The 14,329-nt window shown below is 46.0% G+C and overlaps 6 non-coding genes across 6 annotated transcripts; all 6 read left to right on the forward strand.

The window, feature by feature from the left end:
* Positions 1 to 1,928: 1,928 nt before the first annotated feature.
* On the forward strand, positions 1,929 to 2,119 carry LOC130325712 (U2 spliceosomal RNA). The gene has a single exon (XR_008870474.1). It is a non-coding gene; the product is annotated as a U2 spliceosomal RNA (small nuclear RNA).
* A 2,092-nt stretch (positions 2,120 to 4,211) lies between these two features.
* Positions 4,212 to 4,402, forward strand: LOC130325722 (U2 spliceosomal RNA). The gene has a single exon (XR_008870483.1). It is a non-coding gene; the product is annotated as a U2 spliceosomal RNA (small nuclear RNA).
* Positions 4,403 to 6,496: 2,094 nt separating this feature from the next.
* Positions 6,497 to 6,687, forward strand: LOC130325723 (U2 spliceosomal RNA). The gene has a single exon (XR_008870484.1). It is a non-coding gene; the product is annotated as a U2 spliceosomal RNA (small nuclear RNA).
* A 2,092-nt stretch (positions 6,688 to 8,779) lies between these two features.
* Positions 8,780 to 8,970, forward strand: LOC130325724 (U2 spliceosomal RNA). Its single transcript, XR_008870485.1, has one exon. It is a non-coding gene; the product is annotated as a U2 spliceosomal RNA (small nuclear RNA).
* Positions 8,971 to 11,058: 2,088 nt separating this feature from the next.
* LOC130325726 (U2 spliceosomal RNA) lies at positions 11,059 to 11,249 on the forward strand. The gene has a single exon (XR_008870486.1). It is a non-coding gene; the product is annotated as a U2 spliceosomal RNA (small nuclear RNA).
* Positions 11,250 to 13,329: 2,080 nt separating this feature from the next.
* LOC130325720 (U2 spliceosomal RNA) lies at positions 13,330 to 13,519 on the forward strand. The gene has a single exon (XR_008870481.1). It is a non-coding gene; the product is annotated as a U2 spliceosomal RNA (small nuclear RNA).
* Positions 13,520 to 14,329: the final 810 nt, after the last annotated feature.

Here is a 14,329-nt window from a genome sequence, read left to right on the forward strand (position 1 = left end):
AGCGTCCAGGCACAGGACTTCTGCTGCTGCTGACTAAATGGCCTCCTTAATTGGATCATTTGAGTAGCCAGCACACCTGTGCAGGTAGGGCATGACATGATAGGCAGCTGCCTTGATAGCGGGTGGGTGCTGAATGTTCCTAATTGACAAAATAAGATTAATGCTTATGAAGAAATATAAAATCTCATCCCTTCCCCAATATCGCGCCACACCCCTACCCCTTAATTCCCTGGTTGAACGTGATGGACATATGTCTTTTTTCGACCGTACTAACTATGTAACTATGTAACATAACATGGGGGGGGGGGGTCTCCTGGCTGTTCACACAGGTGTGTCATTGCTGTACATTGACCATGCATTGCTTCTGTGGTATTGCAAAGGCAAAGACAAATGCTTCCAGCCATCCATTGCACTAATGGATTGGTCATCAGCTGGCTGTCTATGTCCCGCATCAATATAGACCAAAGTACAGAGGGTTAGGCTATGCTATTGTGCACCTACCTGATGCATCAGAAGGTGCGAGGCCCTTGCTAAATTCTGTGCACAGACTTTGAGATCTATACTTTAGACTGTATCTAAACCTGCTCCAACATGGACTGACATTCTGGCCTACTTTCAGCCGATGCGACTTGTCTGTCGCTGAACAGTCGCTTTTTATGTATTCAGCACCTATGTATAATGTTGTAAAAAATGCTCTAGAAGCTAAAGTCGCAGAAATGTCACACATATTTGGCCTGCAACTTTCTGTGCGACAAATTCAGACAGGAAAAATCAGTATAAATCCTTAGAAAATTATCCCCCAGTGTCTCCATCTGCTGGCGGTATTGAATAAGCATTGCTGCACTGATGGGGTATGCATTAGACGAAAAAAAAGAAGAAAAAGAAGAATAATACGCCCAGAAAAGAGGCGAAAAGGAGAAAAACGTAAAAAAACGTGAAAAAAAAGTAAGAGGAAGAGAAGGGAAAAAAAGGTGGAAATGGGTTTAAAAGTGATTTCGGCGGAGAAATATATATATATATATATATATATATATATATATATATATATATATATACGCGCACACACACACATATATATAAACGTATTCTCCGTTGAGATATTGCAGCCGCTGCTGTGTCCAGGCCCAGGAGCCTTAGCACTGTGCTGTGATGTCACTCAATACCACTGACATCACTAGGTGTAAACAACATCTCTCCTTTGCTGTGTATGTGACTATGGAGCTGTTTGGTGATGTCGTCTATTATGGCCTTCATAGAAGCAACAGGAGATTGTTGCATCCATCTAGAACCCTCAGAACTACAGTGCTATGATGTCACTCACTTCCACAGGCCTTGCAGAGTGTAAACAACAACAACCCAGCTTTGTTGTGTATGTAACCATAGGGATTTGTGATGTCACCTAGAACCTTCACAGCAGCGACAGCTTTATGAGGAGCATCAGCACTGCTCTGCCTGAGCAGAACCATCACCGCCATAGGTTGTCAAATAACCCGGATTTAACCCACACAGGTAAGTCCAATGGGGTGCAGGCATGTCCTCTATGCTTACAGCTTCCCGTGGGTGTTGGTTTGATACCGTTTGGGGACAGCCAAGGAGGCATCTGCAGGCAACAAAGGTAGGTGTGTGCTTGTGTGTGTGTTTCCTATGCAGATCCTAAGCCCAGTGTCACATGCAAGTAGGAGGAGTAAGAAGGGTTCCTGGCAAATCCGGGTTATGGATTGCATTTAAAAAGGCCCCGTGGGAGTGCAATGGGCCCCTGTCTTGCTGCTTAGCAATAATGGTATGGGTTTAGGTTCTGCTGTGTGTACTGGTGGTTGACTGCCCCCCAGCCCAGAGTGTGCATGGAAAATTGTCTGGCAGCCTCCCTGACAGCAAGCAGTGATAGTGCCCATGAAGGGGACCTTGTTGGGCCCGCCCCTTTCACGGTTATCGCTTCTCGGCCTTTTGGCTAAGATCAAGTGTAGTATCTGTTCTTATCAGTTTAATATCTGATACGTCCCCTATCTGGGGACCATATATTAAATGGATTTTTGAGAACGGGGGCCGATTTCGAAGCTTGCTTCCGTCGCCCTATGCATTGACCCGATATGGCAGTATCTTCGGGTACAGTGCACCACCCCCTTACAGGGTTAAAAAGAAAGATTCCTACTTTCATTGCTACCTGCTTGCTGGCTAGCCAGCTAGCCAGCCCTGTGGGCCTTGCTGCTGCTGCAGCCAAAAAACAAAAGGTGGTGCTGCTGCTGCTTCTGCTGCTTCTGCTTCTGCTTGTGTCTGGCCCCTGTTGGAGCGTCCAGGCACAGGACTTCTGCTGCTGCTGACTAAATGGCCTCCTTAATTGGATCATTTGAGTAGCCAGCACACCTGTGCAGGTAGGGCATGACATGATAGGCAGCTGCCTTGATAGCGGGTGGGTGCTGAATGTTCCTAATTGACAAAATAAGATTAATGCTTATGAAGAAATATAAAATCTCATCCCTTCCCCAATATCGCGCCACACCCCTACCCCTTAATTCCCTGGTTGAACGTGATGGACATATGTCTTTTTTCGACCGTACTAACTATGTAACTATGTAACATAACATGGGGGGGGGGGGGTCTCCTGGCTGTTCACACAGGTGTGTCATTGCTGTACATTGACCATGCATTGCTTCTGTGGTATTGCAAAGGCAAAGACAAATGCTTCCAGCCATCCATTGCACTAATGGATTGGTCATCAGCTGGCTGTCTATGTCCCGCATCAATATAGACCAAAGTACAGAGGGTTAGGCTATGCTATTGTGCACCTACCTGATGCATCAGAAGGTGCGAGGCCCTTGCTAAATTCTGTGCACAGACTTTGAGATCTATACTTTAGACTGTATCTAAACCTGCTCCAACATGGACTGACATTCTGGCCTACTTTCAGCCGATGCGACTTGTCTGTCGCTGAACAGTCGCTTTTTATGTATTCAGCACCTATGTATAATGTTGTAAAAATGCTCTAGAAGCTAAAGTCGCAGAAATGTCACACATATTTGGCCTGCAACTTTCTGTGCGACAAATTCAGACAGGAAAAATCAGTATAAATCCTTAGAAAATTATCCCCCAGTGTCTCCATCTGCTGGCGGTATTGAATAAGCATTGCTGCACTGATGGGGTATGCATTAGACGAAAAAAAAGAAGAAAAAGAAGAATAATACGCCCAGAAAAGAGGCGAAAAGGAGAAAAACGTAAAAAAACGTGAAAAAAAAGTAAGAGGAAGAGAAGGGAAAAAAAGGTGGAAATGGGTTTAAAAGTGATTTCGGCGGAGAAATATATATATATATATATATATATATATATATATATATATATATATACGCGCACACACACACATATATATAAACGTATTCTCCGTTGAGATATTGCAGCCGCTGCTGTGTCCAGGCCCAGGAGCCTTAGCACTGTGCTGTGATGTCACTCAATACCACTGACATCACTAGGTGTAAACAACATCTCTCCTTTGCTGTGTATGTGACTATGGAGCTGTTTGGTGATGTCGTCTATTATGGCCTTCATAGAAGCAACAGGAGATTGTTGCATCCATCTAGAACCCTCAGAACTACAGTGCTATGATGTCACTCACTTCCACAGGCCTTGCAGAGTGTAAACAACAACAACCCAGCTTTGTTGTGTATGTAACCATAGGGATTTGTGATGTCACCTAGAACCTTCACAGCAGCGACAGCTTTATGAGGAGCATCAGCACTGCTCTGCCTGAGCAGAACCATCACCGCCATAGGTTGTCAAATAACCCGGATTTAACCCACACAGGTAAGTCCAATGGGGTGCAGGCATGTCCTCTATGCTTACAGCTTCCCGTGGGTGTTGGTTTGATACCGTTTGGGGACAGCCAAGGAGGCATCTGCAGGCAACAAAGGTAGGTGTGTGCTTGTGTGTGTGTTTCCTATGCAGATCCTAAGCCCAGTGTCACATGCAAGTAGGAGGAGTAAGAAGGGTTCCTGGCAAATCCGGGTTATGGATTGCATTTAAAAAGGCCCCGTGGGAGTGCAATGGGCCCCTGTCTTGCTGCTTAGCAATAATGGTATGGGTTTAGGTTCTGCTGTGTGTACTGGTGGTTGACTGCCCCCCAGCCCAGAGTGTGCATGGAAAATTGTCTGGCAGCCTCCCTGACAGCAAGCAGTGATAGTGCCCATGAAGGGGACCTTGTTGGGCCCGCCCCTTTCACGGTTATCGCTTCTCGGCCTTTTGGCTAAGATCAAGTGTAGTATCTGTTCTTATCAGTTTAATATCTGATACGTCCCCTATCTGGGGACCATATATTAAATGGATTTTTGAGAACGGGGGCCGATTTCGAAGCTTGCTTCCGTCGCCCTATGCATTGACCCGATATGGCAGTATCTTCGGGTACAGTGCACCACCCCCTTACAGGGTTAAAAAGAAAGATTCCTACTTTCATTGCTACCTGCTTGCTGGCTAGCCAGCTAGCCAGCCCTGTGGGCCTTGCTGCTGCTGCAGCCAAAAAACAAAAGGTGGTGCTGCTGCTGCTTCTGCTGCTTCTGCTTCTGCTTGTGTCTGGCCCCTGTTGGAGCGTCCAGGCACAGGACTTCTGCTGCTGCTGACTAAATGGCCTCCTTAATTGGATCATTTGAGTAGCCAGCACACCTGTGCAGGTAGGGCATGACATGATAGGCAGCTGCCTTGATAGCGGGTGGGTGCTGAATGTTCCTAATTGACAAAATAAGATTAATGCTTATGAAGAAATATAAAATCTCATCCCTTCCCCAATATCGCGCCACACCCCTACCCCTTAATTCCCTGGTTGAACGTGATGGACATATGTCTTTTTTCGACCGTACTAACTATGTAACTATGTAACATAACATGGGGGGGGGGGGGTCTCCTGGCTGTTCACACAGGTGTGTCATTGCTGTACATTGACCATGCATTGCTTCTGTGGTATTGCAAAGGCAAAGACAAATGCTTCCAGCCATCCATTGCACTAATGGATTGGTCATCAGCTGGCTGTCTATGTCCCGCATCAATATAGACCAAAGTACAGAGGGTTAGGCTATGCTATTGTGCACCTACCTGATGCATCAGAAGGTGCGAGGCCCTTGCTAAATTCTGTGCACAGACTTTGAGATCTATACTTTAGACTGTATCTAAACCTGCTCCAACATGGACTGACATTCTGGCCTACTTTCAGCCGATGCGACTTGTCTGTCGCTGAACAGTCGCTTTTTATGTATTCAGCACCTATGTATAATGTTGTAAAAATGCTCTAGAAGCTAAAGTCGCAGAAATGTCACACATATTTGGCCTGCAACTTTCTGTGCGACAAATTCAGACAGGAAAAATCAGTATAAATCCTTAGAAAATTATCCCCCAGTGTCTCCATCTGCTGGCGGTATTGAATAAGCATTGCTGCACTGATGGGGTATGCATTAGACGAAAAAAAAGAAGAAAAAGAAGAATAATACGCCCAGAAAAGAGGCGAAAAGGAGAAAAACGTAAAAAAACGTGAAAAAAAAGTAAGAGGAAGAGAAGGGAAAAAAAGGTGGAAATGGGTTTAAAAGTGATTTCGGCGGAGATATATATATATATATATATATATATATATATATATATATATATATATATACGCGCACACACACACATATATATAAACGTATTCTCCGTTGAGATATTGCAGCCGCTGCTGTGTCCAGGCCCAGGAGCCTTAGCACTGTGCTGTGATGTCACTCAATACCACTGACATCACTAGGTGTAAACAACATCTCTCCTTTGCTGTGTATGTGACTATGGAGCTGTTTGGTGATGTCGTCTATTATGGCCTTCATAGAAGCAACAGGAGATTGTTGCATCCATCTAGAACCCTCAGAACTACAGTGCTATGATGTCACTCACTTCCACAGGCCTTGCAGAGTGTAAACAACAACAACCCAGCTTTGTTGTGTATGTAACCATAGGGATTTGTGATGTCACCTAGAACCTTCACAGCAGCGACAGCTTTATGAGGAGCATCAGCACTGCTCTGCCTGAGCAGAACCATCACCGCCATAGGTTGTCAAATAACCCGGATTTAACCCACACAGGTAAGTCCAATGGGGTGCAGGCATGTCCTCTATGCTTACAGCTTCCCGTGGGTGTTGGTTTGATACCGTTTGGGGACAGCCAAGGAGGCATCTGCAGGCAACAAAGGTAGGTGTGTGCTTGTGTGTGTGTTTCCTATGCAGATCCTAAGCCCAGTGTCACATGCAAGTAGGAGGAGTAAGAAGGGTTCCTGGCAAATCCGGGTTATGGATTGCATTTAAAAAGGCCCCGTGGGAGTGCAATGGGCCCCTGTCTTGCTGCTTAGCAATAATGGTATGGGTTTAGGTTCTGCTGTGTGTACTGGTGGTTGACTGCCCCCCAGCCCAGAGTGTGCATGGAAAATTGTCTGGCAGCCTCCCTGACAGCAAGCAGTGATAGTGCCCATGAAGGGGACCTTGTTGGGCCCGCCCCTTTCACGGTTATCGCTTCTCGGCCTTTTGGCTAAGATCAAGTGTAGTATCTGTTCTTATCAGTTTAATATCTGATACGTCCCCTATCTGGGGACCATATATTAAATGGATTTTTGAGAACGGGGGCCGATTTCGAAGCTTGCTTCCGTCGCCCTATGCATTGACCCGATATGGCAGTATCTTCGGGTACAGTGCACCACCCCCTTACAGGGTTAAAAAGAAAGATTCCTACTTTCATTGCTACCTGCTTGCTGGCTAGCCAGCTAGCCAGCCCTGTGGGCCTTGCTGCTGCTGCAGCCAAAAAACAAAAGGTGGTGCTGCTGCTGCTTCTGCTGCTTCTGCTTCTGCTTGTGTCTGGCCCCTGTTGGAGCGTCCAGGCACAGGACTTCTGCTGCTGCTGACTAAATGGCCTCCTTAATTGGATCATTTGAGTAGCCAGCACACCTGTGCAGGTAGGGCATGACATGATAGGCAGCTGCCTTGATAGCGGGTGGGTGCTGAATGTTCCTAATTGACAAAATAAGATTAATGCTTATGAAGAAATATAAAATCTCATCCCTTCCCCAATATCGCGCCACACCCCTACCCCTTAATTCCCTGGTTGAACGTGATGGACATATGTCTTTTTTCGACCGTACTAACTATGTAACTATGTAACATAACATGGGGGGGGGGGGGTCTCCTGGCTGTGTTCACACAGGTGTGTCATTGCTGTACATTGACCATGCATTGCTTCTGTGGTATTGCAAAGGCAAAGACAAATGCTTCCAGCCATCCATTGCACTAATGGATTGGTCATCAGCTGGCTGTCTATGTCCCGCATCAATATAGACCAAAGTACAGAGGGTTAGGCTATGCTATTGTGCACCTACCTGATGCATCAGAAGGTGCGAGGCCCTTGCTAAATTCTGTGCACAGACTTTGAGATCTATACTTTAGACTGTATCTAAACCTGCTCCAACATGGACTGACATTCTGGCCTACTTTCAGCCGATGCGACTTGTCTGTCGCTGAACAGTCGCTTTTTATGTATTCAGCACCTATGTATAATGTTGTAAAAATGCTCTAGAAGCTAAAGTCGCAGAAATGTCACACATATTTGGCCTGCAACTTTCTGTGCGACAAATTCAGACAGGAAAAATCAGTATAAATCCTTAGAAAATTATCCCCCAGTGTCTCCATCTGCTGGCGGTATTGAATAAGCATTGCTGCACTGATGGGGTATGCATTAGACGAAAAAAAAGAAGAAAAAGAAGAATAATACGCCCAGAAAAGAGGCGAAAAGGAGAAAAACGTAAAAAAACGTGAAAAAAAAGTAAGAGGAAGAGAAGGGAAAAAAAGGTGGAAATGGGTTTAAAAGTGATTTCGGCGGAGAAATATATATATATATATATATATATATATATATATATATATATATACGCGCACACACACACATATATATAAACGTATTCTCCGTTGAGATATTGCAGCCGCTGCTGTGTCCAGGCCCAGGAGCCTTAGCACTGTGCTGTGATGTCACTCAATACCACTGACATCACTAGGTGTAAACAACATCTCTCCTTTGCTGTGTATGTGACTATGGAGCTGTTTGGTGATGTCGTCTATTATGGCCTTCATAGAAGCAACAGGAGATTGTTGCATCCATCTAGAACCCTCAGAACTACAGTGCTATGATGTCACTCACTTCCACAGGCCTTGCAGAGTGTAAACAACAACAACCCAGCTTTGTTGTGTATGTAACCATAGGGATTTGTGATGTCACCTAGAACCTTCACAGCAGCGACAGCTTTATGAGGAGCATCAGCACTGCTCTGCCTGAGCAGAACCATCACCGCCATAGGTTGTCAAATAACCCGGATTTAACCCACACAGGTAAGTCCAATGGGGTGCAGGCATGTCCTCTATGCTTACAGCTTCCCGTGGGTGTTGGTTTGATACCGTTTGGGGACAGCCAAGGAGGCATCTGCAGGCAACAAAGGTAGGTGTGTGCTTGTGTGTGTGTTTCCTATGCAGATCCTAAGCCCAGTGTCACATGCAAGTAGGAGGAGTAAGAAGGGTTCCTGGCAAATCCGGGTTATGGATTGCATTTAAAAAGGCCCCGTGGGAGTGCAATGGGCCCCTGTCTTGCTGCTTAGCAATAATGGTATGGGTTTAGGTTCTGCTGTGTGTACTGGTGGTTGACTGCCCCCCAGCCCAGAGTGTGCATGGAAAATTGTCTGGCAGCCTCCCTGACAGCAAGCAGTGATAGTGCCCATGAAGGGGACCTTGTTGGGCCCGCCCCTTTCACGGTTATCGCTTCTCGGCCTTTTGGCTAAGATCAAGTGTAGTATCTGTTCTTATCAGTTTAATATCTGATACGTCCCCTATCTGGGGACCATATATTAAATGGATTTTTGAGAACGGGGGCCGATTTCGAAGCTTGCTTCCGTCGCCCTATGCATTGACCCGATATGGCAGTATCTTCGGGTACAGTGCACCACCCCCTTACAGGGTTAAAAAGAAAGATTCCTACTTTCATTGCTACCTGCTTGCTGGCTAGCCAGCTAGCCAGCCCTGTGGGCCTTGCTGCTGCTGCAGCCAAAAAACAAAAGGTGGTGCTGCTGCTGCTTCTGCTGCTTCTGCTTCTGCTTGTGTCTGGCCCCTGTTGGAGCGTCCAGGCACAGGACTTCTGCTGCTGCTGACTAAATGGCCTCCTTAATTGGATCATTTGAGTAGCCAGCACACCTGTGCAGGTAGGGCATGACATGATAGGCAGCTGCCTTGATAGCGGGTGGGTGCTGAATGTTCCTAATTGACAAAATAAGATTAATGCTTATGAAGAAATATAAAATCTCATCCCTTCCCCAATATCGCGCCACACCCCTACCCCTTAATTCCCTGGTTGAACGTGATGGACATATGTCTTTTTTCGACCGTACTAACTATGTAACTATGTAACATAACATGGGGGGGGGGGGTCTCCTGGCTGTTCACACAGGTGTGTCATTGCTGTACATTGACCATGCATTGCTTCTGTGGTATTGCAAAGGCAAAGACAAATGCTTCCAGCCATCCATTGCACTAATGGATTGGTCATCAGCTGGCTGTCTATGTCCCGCATCAATATAGACCAAAGTACAGAGGGTTAGGCTATGCTATTGTGCACCTACCTGATGCATCAGAAGGTGCGAGGCCCTTGCTAAATTCTGTGCACAGACTTTGAGATCTATACTTTAGACTGTATCTAAACCTGCTCCAACATGGACTGACATTCTGGCCTACTTTCAGCCGATGCGACTTGTCTGTCGCTGAACAGTCGCTTTTTATGTATTCAGCACCTATGTATAATGTTGTAAAAATGCTCTAGAAGCTAAAGTCGCAGAAATGTCACACATATTTGGCCTGCAACTTTCTGTGCGACAAATTCAGACAGGAAAAATCAGTATAAATCCTTAGAAAATTATCCCCCAGTGTCTCCATCTGCTGGCGGTATTGAATAAGCATTGCTGCACTGATGGGGTATGCATTAGACGAAAAAAAAGAAGAAAAAGAAGAATAATACGCCCAGAAAAGAGGCGAAAAGGAGAAAAACGTAAAAAAACGTGAAAAAAAAGTAAGAGGAAGAGAAGGGAAAAAAAGGTGGAAATGGGTTTAAAAGTGATTTCGGCGGAGAATATATATATATATATATATATATATATATATATATATATATATACGCGCACACACACACATATATATAAACGTATTCTCCGTTGAGATATTGCAGCCGCTGCTGTGTCCAGGCCCAGGAGCCTTAGCACTGTGCTGTGATGTCACTCAATACCACTGACATCACTAGGTGTAAACAACATCTCTCCTTTGCTGTGTATGTGACTATGGAGCTGTTTGGTGATGTCGTCTATTATGGCCTTCATAGAAGCAACAGGAGATTGTTGCATCCATCTAGAACCCTCAGAACTACAGTGCTATGATGTCACTCACTTCCACAGGCCTTGCAGAGTGTAAACAACAACAACCCAGCTTTGTTGTGTATGTAACCATAGGGATTTGTGATGTCACCTAGAACCTTCACAGCAGCGACAGCTTTATGAGGAGCATCAGCACTGCTCTGCCTGAGCAGAACCATCACCGCCATAGGTTGTCAAATAACCCGGATTTAACCCACACAGGTAAGTCCAATGGGGTGCAGGCATGTCCTCTATGCTTACAGCTTCCCGTGGGTGTTGGTTTGATACCGTTTGGGGACAGCCAAGGAGGCATCTGCAGGCAACAAAGGTAGGTGTGTGCTTGTGTGTGTGTTTCCTATGCAGATCCTAAGCCCAGTGTCACATGCAAGTAGGAGGAGTAAGAAGGGTTCCTGGCAAATCCGGGTTATGGATTGCATTTAAAAAGGCCCCGTGGGAGTGCAATGGGCCCCTGTCTTGCTGCTTAGCAATAATGGTATGGGTTTAGGTTCTGCTGTGTGTACTGGTGGTTGACTGCCCCCCAGCCCAGAGTGTGCATGGAAAATTGTCTGGCAGCCTCCCTGACAGCAAGCAGTGATAGTGCCCATGAAGGGGACCTTGTTGGGCCCGCCCCTTTCACGGTTATCGCTTCTCGGCCTTTTGGCTAAGATCAAGTGTAGTATCTGTTCTTATCAGTTTAATATCTGATACGTCCCCTATCTGGGGACCATATATTAAATGGATTTTTGAGAACGGGGGCCGATTTCGAAGCTTGCTTCCGTCGCCCTATGCATTGACCCGATATGGCAGTATCTTCGGGTACAGTGCACCACCCCCTTACAGGGTTAAAAGAAAGATTCCTACTTTCATTGCTACCTGCTTGCTGGCTAGCCAGCTAGCCAGCCCTGTGGGCCTTGCTGCTGCTGCAGCCAAAAAACAAAAGGTGGTGCTGCTGCTGCTTCTGCTGCTTCTGCTTCTGCTTGTGTCTGGCCCCTGTTGGAGCGTCCAGGCACAGGACTTCTGCTGCTGCTGACTAAATGGCCTCCTTAATTGGATCATTTGAGTAGCCAGCACACCTGTGCAGGTAGGGCATGACATGATAGGCAGCTGCCTTGATAGCGGGTGGGTGCTGAATGTTCCTAATTGACAAAATAAGATTAATGCTTATGAAGAAATATAAAATCTCATCCCTTCCCCAATATCGCGCCACACCCCTACCCCTTAATTCCCTGGTTGAACGTGATGGACATATGTCTTTTTTCGACCGTACTAACTATGTAACTATGTAACATAACATGGGGGGGGGGGGTCTCCTGCTGTTCACACAGGTGTGTCATTGCTGTACATTGACCATGCATTGCTTCTGTGGTATTGCAAAGGCAAAGACAAATGCTTCCAGCCATCCATTGCACTAATGGATTGGTCATCAGCTGGCTGTCTATGTCCCGCATCAATATAGACCAAAGTACAGAGGGTTAGGCTATGCTATTGTGCACCTACCTGATGCATCAGAAGGTGCGAGGCCCTTGCTAAATTCTGTGCACAGACTTTGAGATCTATACTTTAGACTGTATCTAAACCTGCTCCAACATGGACTGACATTCTGGCCTACTTTCAGCCGATGCGACTTGTCTGTCGCTGAACAGTCGCTTTTTATGTATTCAGCACCTATGTATAATGTTGTAAAAATGCTCTAGAAGCTAAAGTCGCAGAAATGTCACACATATTTGGCCTGCAACTTTCTGTGCGACAAATTCAGACAGGAAAAATCAGTATAAATCCTTAGAAAATTATCCCCAGTGTCTCCATCTGCTGGCGGTATTGAATAAGCATTGCTGCACTGATGGGGTATGCATTAGACAAAAAAAAAGAAGAAAAAGAAGAATAATACGCCCAGAAAAGAGGCGAAAAGGAGAAAAACGTAAAAAAACGTGAAAAAAAAGTAAGAGGAAGAGAAGGGAAAAAAAGGTGGAAATGGGTTTAAAAGTGATTTCGGCGGAGAAATATATATATATATATATATATATATATATATATATATATACGCGCACACACACACATATATATAAACGTATTCTCCGTTGAGATATTGCAGCCGCTGCTGTGTCCAGGCCAGGAGCCTTAGCACTGTGCTGTGATGTCACTCAATACCACTGACATCACTAGGTGTAAACAACATCTCTCCTTTGCTGTGTATGTGACTATGGAGCTGTTTGGTGATGTCGTCTATTATGGCCTTCATAGAAGCAACAGGAGATTGTTGCATCCATCTAGAACCCTCAGAACTACAGTGCTATGATGTCACTCACTTCCACAGGCCTTGCAGAGTGTAAACAACAACAACCCAGCTTTGTTGTGTATGTAACCATAGGGATTTGTGATGTCACTAGAACCTTCACAGCAGCGACAGCTTTATGAGGAGCATCAGCACTGCTCTGCCTGAGCAGAACCATCACCGCCATAGGTTGTCAAATAACCCGGATTTAACCCACACAGGTAAGTCCAATGGGGTGCAGGCATGTCCTCTATGCTTACAGCTTCCCGTGGGTGTTGGTTTGATACCGTTTGGGGACAGCCAAGGAGGCATCTGCAGGCAACAAAGGTAGGTGTGTGCTTGTGTGTGTGTTTCCTATGCAGATCCTAAGCCCAGTGTCACATGCAAGTAGGAGGAGTAAGAAGGGTTCCTGGCAAATCCGGGTTATGGATTGCATTTAAAAAGGCCCCGTGGGAGTGCAATGGGCCCCTGTCTTGCTGCTTAGCAATAATGGTATGGGTTTAGGTTCTGCTGTGTGTACTGGTGGTTGACTGCCCCCCAGCCCAGAGTGTGCATGGAAAATTGTCTGGCAGCCTCCCTGACAGCAAGCAGTGATAGTGCCCATGAAGGGGACCTTGTTGGGCCCGCCCCTTTCACGGTTATCGCTTCTCGGCCTTTTGGCTAAGATCAAGTGTAGTATCTGTTCTTATCAGTTTAATATCTGATACGTCCCCTATCTGGGGACCATATATTAAATGGATTTTGAGAACGGGGGCCGATTTCGAAGCTTGCTTCCGTCGCCCTATGCATTGACCCGATATGGCAGTATCTTCGGGTACAGTGCACCACCCCCTTACAGGGTTAAAAGAAAGATTCCTACTTTCATTGCTACCTGCTTGCTGGCTAGCCAGCTAGCCAGCCCTGTGGGCCTTGCTGCTGCTGCAGCCAAAAAACAAAAGGTGGTGCTGCTGCTGCTTCTGCTGCTTCTGCTTCTGCTTGTGTCTGGCCCCTGTTGGAGCGTCCAGGCACAGGACTTCTGCTGCTGCTGACTAAATGGCCTCCTTAATTGGATCATTTGAGTAGCCAGCACACCTGTGCAGGTAGGGCATGACATGATAGGCAGCTGCCTTGATAGCGGGTGGGTGCTGAATGTTCCTAATTGACAAAATAAGATTAATGCTTATGAAGAAATATAAAATCTCATCCCTTCCCCAATATCGCGCCACACCCCTACCCCTTAATTCCCTGGTTGAACGTGATGGACATATGTCTTTTTTCGACCGTACTAACTATGTAACTATGTAACATAACATGGGGGGGGGGGGTCTCCTGGCTGTTCACACAGGTGTGTCATTGCTGTACATTGACCATGCATTGCTTCTGTGGTATTGCAAAGGCAAAGACAAATGCTTCCAGCCATCCATTGCACTAATGGATTGGTCATCAGCTGCTGTCTATGTCCCGCATCAATATAGACCAAAGTACAGAGGGTTAGGCTATGCTATTGTGCACCTACCTGATGCATCAGAAGGTGCGAGGCCCTTGCTAAATTCTGTGCACAGACTTTGAGATCTATACTTTAGACTGTATCTAAACCTGCTCCAACATGGACTGACATTCTGGCCTACTTTCAGCCGATGCGACTTGTCTGTCGCTGAACA

The sequence above is a fragment of the Hyla sarda genome, unplaced genomic scaffold (genome assembly GCF_029499605.1).
Source record: "Hyla sarda isolate aHylSar1 unplaced genomic scaffold, aHylSar1.hap1 scaffold_2743, whole genome shotgun sequence".
NCBI classification, from domain to species: domain Eukaryota; kingdom Metazoa; phylum Chordata; class Amphibia; order Anura; family Hylidae; genus Hyla; species Hyla sarda.